At 55.6% G+C, this 5629-nt stretch overlaps 1 pseudogene; it reads left to right on the plus strand.

Moving 5' to 3' along the window:
- Positions 1–5388, plus strand: part of LOC104914728 — a 15012-nt pseudogene extending 9624 nt beyond the window's left edge.
- The last annotated feature ends 241 nt before the right edge of the window (positions 5389–5629 follow it).

Below are 5629 nucleotides of genomic sequence, written 5' to 3' on the forward strand. Positions count from 1 at the left end.
TTCTCCTTGCTCTCGCTCAGGTGGTGGCAGGGAGCCCTTTTGCAGGCAGCGAACTCCAAGCCGCTGCCTTGCTGCTCATGCAAAACCTCCACAGCAGGATCCACAGAGCTGTGGGGGCCATGTGGGCTGCTGAGATCCCCGTGCTGCTGCAGCGTCTCAAAGGTAAAGTGCTGGTGGGGAGGGAGAGGTGCAGTGGGCAAGTGCCCAGGCCAAGCCAGGTTTGCTGCAGCTCTTCTTTTGTGGCTTGATTCCAATCAAAGCTCTTTTGCTTCTTGTTGCTGTGCAGGGAAAGATGAGAGCTTCCCGGATTCTGCAGAGTGGGAGCACCATCTGATAAAGGTACAGCATTGCAGGGAGACACAGTGCAGAGAAGTGCTTGCCTGTCCCAAGGAGCCCCGCTCCCATATGAGCCACCACGGGACAGCAACTGCCTCTCAAAAGCTGCTGTGGAGCGGCTGCACGCCTTTGCAGCGCTGCCTCTTCCTCTTTGTCCCAAGCCCAAGGGGGGTCCTAGGAGAAGAGTGGCAGGCAGCTTTAATTGAGGGAATGCTGGGGGGAGCTGGGAGAGGGGCTGTTCTTCCAGGCACCTGTCCCCAGAAGTCTGCAGTGACTTGGGAACGTGGGAAGAGGCAAAGGGCAAGGGAACATTGGTTTCTCCTGCTCTCCAACAGTTCCTGAGGGCATCGCTGGACATCGTGGACGATGAGGCCTGGACCAAGGCCCTGAGCTGCGAGCTGAGCCGGCAGCTGAGCAGCTGTTCCAGCAGCTCTGGAGAAAAAGTGAGTTTGCCCCAGCTCTACCTAGCAGTGCAGCTGCAGGTGCCCAACTGGAGCTGGGGCTGGGGCTGGTGCTCTGCCCACGTGGGCTGCTCATGCTGCTTCCACGGCCCATGACTCCCAGAGGGCCTTTCCCTGCAAACTTCCTTGGGGCTGGCAACAGCTCGGCCCCACGGCTGCTCTCAGTGACTCCTAGGGAGCATGAGTCCTTCCCACCTGGCCTTCTTCCACAAAGTCAGGCTGCTACCACACCACAGCTTATTCCTTCCCTTCCCGCGCAGATTTTCCTGTACAAGGCTCTGGGGACCGTTCTGGGAGCTTGTAAGGAAGTCCTCCACATCCAAGAGAAGCTGCTGCAGCACCTGGAGGAGGCAAATGCAGAGGAGACATCTGAGGCCAAGGTGAGCTCTCCTCCCTCCAGCTCCTGCGAGCATCCCCACTCTGACCCTGTGGCAGAGAGCTTCTCCTGGCCCTGCTCCGAGCCTTTCGATCTCCTCAGTCCTGGCCGTGCCAGTAGGTTCAGGCCTGCACCAACTGCCCCTTGTTCTTTTGTGCAGGGAATGATCTCTCTTCTCAGCCATGCTGCTGAGAGCAACTTCCACACAGTCCTGGACACACTCACCATGTTTGCGTCCAGGCTGTGCAAAGGCCAGAGTGGGAGGATTTCCAGGAGCAAGAAGGTAAAGTGTTACGGGTTTCCATCTTGGCTATTTTCTGCCTTATTTTCACAGCAGCTCCTGCCCTGGGGGCCCAGGTGCATCACAGGGCACTGGGGGCTGTTGAGCGAGTGTCTCAAGGCATTTCTCCTCACACAGATGGAGCTGAACAGCAAGAGAGCTCATGCTACACGCAGCGCTCTCATCCTCGCCCATGGCAGCTTGGCACTGCAAGCCTCCAAGGAACAGCTGCTTGCCCGCCTGGAGGGAGACATCGTGGGCAACATCCTGCTGCTGTACAGCTGCAGCTGTCGGGTGAGAGCTCAAAACGTGCCAGGGTGTCTGAGCGCCCAGCTGCAGCCCCTCCACATGGGGGGATGCTGAGATGGGCCTTCTCTTTCCAAAGGTCCCTCGGGGAACGGTTTGTGCCCAGATGAAGATCCAAGCCTTTCCCTTAGCGTTGCCCCCACATGTCTCCCTTAGAGCCCGCAGCCCTTCCCGCAGTTCAAAGAAAGTTTTTTTCTCTCTTGGGCCTCAGGACTTGCAGAACAAGCTTGCGCTGGTGCAGAGCATCACTGACTTCAGCTCTGCCTTCCATGCTGTGGGTGGCTCCGCCTGCTTTAACACCTCCTTGAAGGGCAAGCTTCTGGAGATCCTGATGGTGAGTTCCTAGAGCCAGGGCTCTCTGCAGAGGAGTTTTGGGCTGTGCCACAAGGCTCGCTTCCCTGGAGTCATGCAGGTCTCCCTCAGCCACACTCTCCAGCTGGTGGGGACCTTGGGAGCTAGCAGGCAGCGGCTGGGCGGCGGGCTAGGTCCACCAGCTGTGGAGCTGCTGCATCCTGCAGTGTCTTCATGGAAATATGAGAATGATGGGGCTGGTTTGTGGCAATTCTGTCTGTCTATGGGTCAGGCAGAAGAACTCTGGCGTGCCCCTTTGCCCACTTTGACAATGTCTCTCTGGTACTTGCAGGGCTTGCTGAGGAAGTATTACTTGGGCACCCCTGTCTCCCCAGTGCCCCTCAAGGTGGTTCTGGCCCTCGAGCAGTTGAGGTAAGGGTGGAAGTCTCTGGGGTTGCAAGGCAGGATGGTGGTCCCCCTTTCTGGGTAGCTCCCGAAGGCCTGGAGGGGGAGGGGGTGAGGAGCCGCATCTGCAAGAGAGATGACTGGGCTGCTGTACCCAGTGAAGCTGAGATTCTGGGCGGACGTTGCTCCAGCAGCACGGGTTGGAGGTGTTGGCTTTGCGGTTGTTGATTAGGAGAATCTTGGGTGTTGTCTGAATCAGTCCAGAGAGCAGTGGTAAAGGCCCTTTCTGTTTTCTCTTCCTTTTTTTCCTCCTGTCAGCAAGTTGAAGCCCTCTTTAGGAAGCAAAGATGCTTGTGAAATGTTGGCTCTGTGCTGCAAGAACATTGTGTCACACCCTTCAGCAGAGATGATGCTGAAGATCAGGAAATCACAGCGAGCAGCACAGTTCCTGCAGGTAACCTGCTGTAACTTTCCCGGCCACCTCCGCCTCGGAACCCTACCTCAGCATACACAACCTATGCTCTGGCAGCAGCCATGATGCCACACCTCAATCCCCTCTTCTGCTTTCAGCTTCAGCAAACATCGTTGAAAGCTCTGGGCCGGCTCATGGTGGTCCTGCTTGAGACAGAGACCCCCCATGGATTCTTCCAGAACATAGTCCCTGTGAGTATGTGTGGGGCAAGGGAGGAAGCATGCTGCCTGTCGATAGCAGGGACAGAGATCTGGGGACTGAGAGGATGATCGAAGGGGGAGAAATCTCCTGCTAACGGGCCAGCTCACTGAGAGCTGAGAAATGGGCTATACCAATGTGCCTTGCAGGGAGAAAGGCCGGAGCCAGCCTCTGGCAGGCCACAGCTGAGGAGAACCTCCCGAGTTAGGAGGCAGGAGTGTCTGCAGAGAATGGGAGCAGTAGTGTCAGTGCTCAGTGAGGCGGGGGTCCGCGTGGAGCCACAGGGCAGGCTCTGAGGGAAACTGTTGGGAAAAGAGTGACAGGGAGAGGGATGGCAGGAAGGGAAAGATGTCCTCAGTGAGACAGATGTTCTGCTTCAGGTCCTGCAGAGATCAGTGACCTCAAACAACGTGTGGGAGCGAAGGAGGGCCCTGCAGACCTGCTCCCAGCTGCTGGCTACATGTGAAGAGCTTCAAGTGAGTAAAGAGCCCCACTGCATGCTCCCTGCTCCCTCCCCAGTGCCCCTGTGCTGGAAGGCGAGCTCCGCCCAGCTGTGCATGCTGTGTCACCCATTGCGTGGGGAAGGCACAGGCAGGAGAAGCTAGGGAGAGCTGGGGCTGCCTACAGCTTTGTTCCTGCCTCTCGCCACTGCAGAGAGGAGATGCCTGCGAGCACTTTGGCTCCTTGGTGGGATTGCTGGCTCCGCTGACCTGTGACCCCATGCCCACATCCCGCCAGTTGGCCGCCACCTGCCTGAGTTCCCTTCTCCGAATCCAAGGTGAGTAGAGAGGGCGTGCACCAGCCCTGTGCTCTCCTCTGCAGCACTACCAGAGCCCTACAGGCTGGGCCCTGTTTACAGGGGGGAGAGGCACTGTGCACAGCTCTCTTCTTGTCCTCTGTCTCTCCGCCATGGAAAGCAGTTCAGTTTCCAGAAGCATGACTTCCCTTTTCTCCTGTACTCTTTCCAGCCAAGGCGGCCAACAGAGTCATTGAGACGGGAGACATCGGGAGCCTGTGTGAGGGGCTGAATAACTGCAGTACCATCGCTCAGCTCCAGATGTCATCCAAACTGGCAAGGGTAAGTAGACCCAAAAAGGGATGATGGAATCTCAGTGCACAGGCTTCTGCACGACCCTATGCTGCCCCCAGCCTCTCACACCATTTCCAGAATGAGCTGTCACCCTGAGACCGCTTCTCTCAGCAAGTAGTAGGAGGCTCTGAGCTATGTCTGTCCTTCAGGCGCCCCGTGCAAGGAGCTGATTCCATGACTTTTGTGTGCGTGTGCATGACCACGTGAGTTTGTGTGTGTGTGTGAGCACATGAGTTTGTGTGCATGTGTGACTGTGGCTGCTGGGAGGTAGGCTTTGCACGTAAGCAAACACCATGGGTGGAGAAGCTGAGAGAAGGCTCAACCGCCTTCCGTATAAATAGCAGGGTACGGAGAGCAGGAACGCTGTGATTGCCGCCTGAATGAGCTAAGAACGCCCTCAAGACTGCTTTCTGTTTTGAAGAGCTGCTGCAGAGCAATGATGAGATCTCTCCTGCTTCTCTTTCCTCTGCAGATCGTGTGCAGAAACTTCCCCCAGGAGCGCACCGCTGACTTCCTGACGGCCATCAAGGAGACCTTGCGGAAAGGCAAAGGAATGCGCGTGCGTGCAGCTGGGAAGTGGATGATCACCTTCCTGCAGATGTACAGGAAGGACATCTGTTGGAACGTAAGAGACTTTCTTCCACGTGTCTTGGACTTCTTCTGGCTGTTGCACTATGCCTTGTGCCGTTTGCCTCTTGTGCTAAAGAAGCACAGACTGAGTGCAGAGCCAGGGCTTGGACAGGGTGGCTGGCATGCAGTTTAGGCTTAGGCCTTGGCAGCGTGTCAAGAGAGCAGGCACTGCTCATGTGCTGAATGTCCATGGTTAGGCACTGCAGAGTCAAGGATGCAGCAAGTCGTTCTTTCTCCTCCTCCTTTCAGGTGCTACCAATCCTCCGCATCTTGCGCAGCTGCACATCGTCCACGTTCATGCCCTTCCTATGCCAGACTGTGGCCATCCTCATCCGCTGTCACAGAGAGTTCATAATTGACAACTTCTCCCTGCTGCTTGATCCCACAGACAGGTACTGGCACTCCTGCCTTTGCTGTTGCTGCGGTCCCAGTTGTAGCTTGCCTCTGTCAGAGGGATCCTGGGAGGAAGCAGTTTTTCTTTTTTTTTCTCTCAAACTGTGTTTGAGGCAAAAATTTCTCAGTCACAACTTGTGACTCTCCTTTTTCTAGTGAGATGTGGAGGAGAGTAAGAGAGTTTTGTCTACAACGGTGGGGCTGATAGAAGAGAGAAGAAAAAGAGAAGAGAAGATCACAGAATTGCAGAAAAAAAAAAAAGAGAGAAAAGAAAAGAAAGGAAAAGAGAAGAGAAGAAGAAAAGAGAAAATCACAGAATCACAGAAAAGAAAAAGAAACAGAAGGGAAGAGAAGAGCAGAGAAGAGAAGATCACAGAATCACAGAAAAAGA

The sequence above is a fragment of the Meleagris gallopavo genome, chromosome 1 (assembly GCF_000146605.3).
Source record: "Meleagris gallopavo isolate NT-WF06-2002-E0010 breed Aviagen turkey brand Nicholas breeding stock chromosome 1, Turkey_5.1, whole genome shotgun sequence".
NCBI classification, from domain to species: Eukaryota; Metazoa; Chordata; class Aves; order Galliformes; family Phasianidae; genus Meleagris; species Meleagris gallopavo.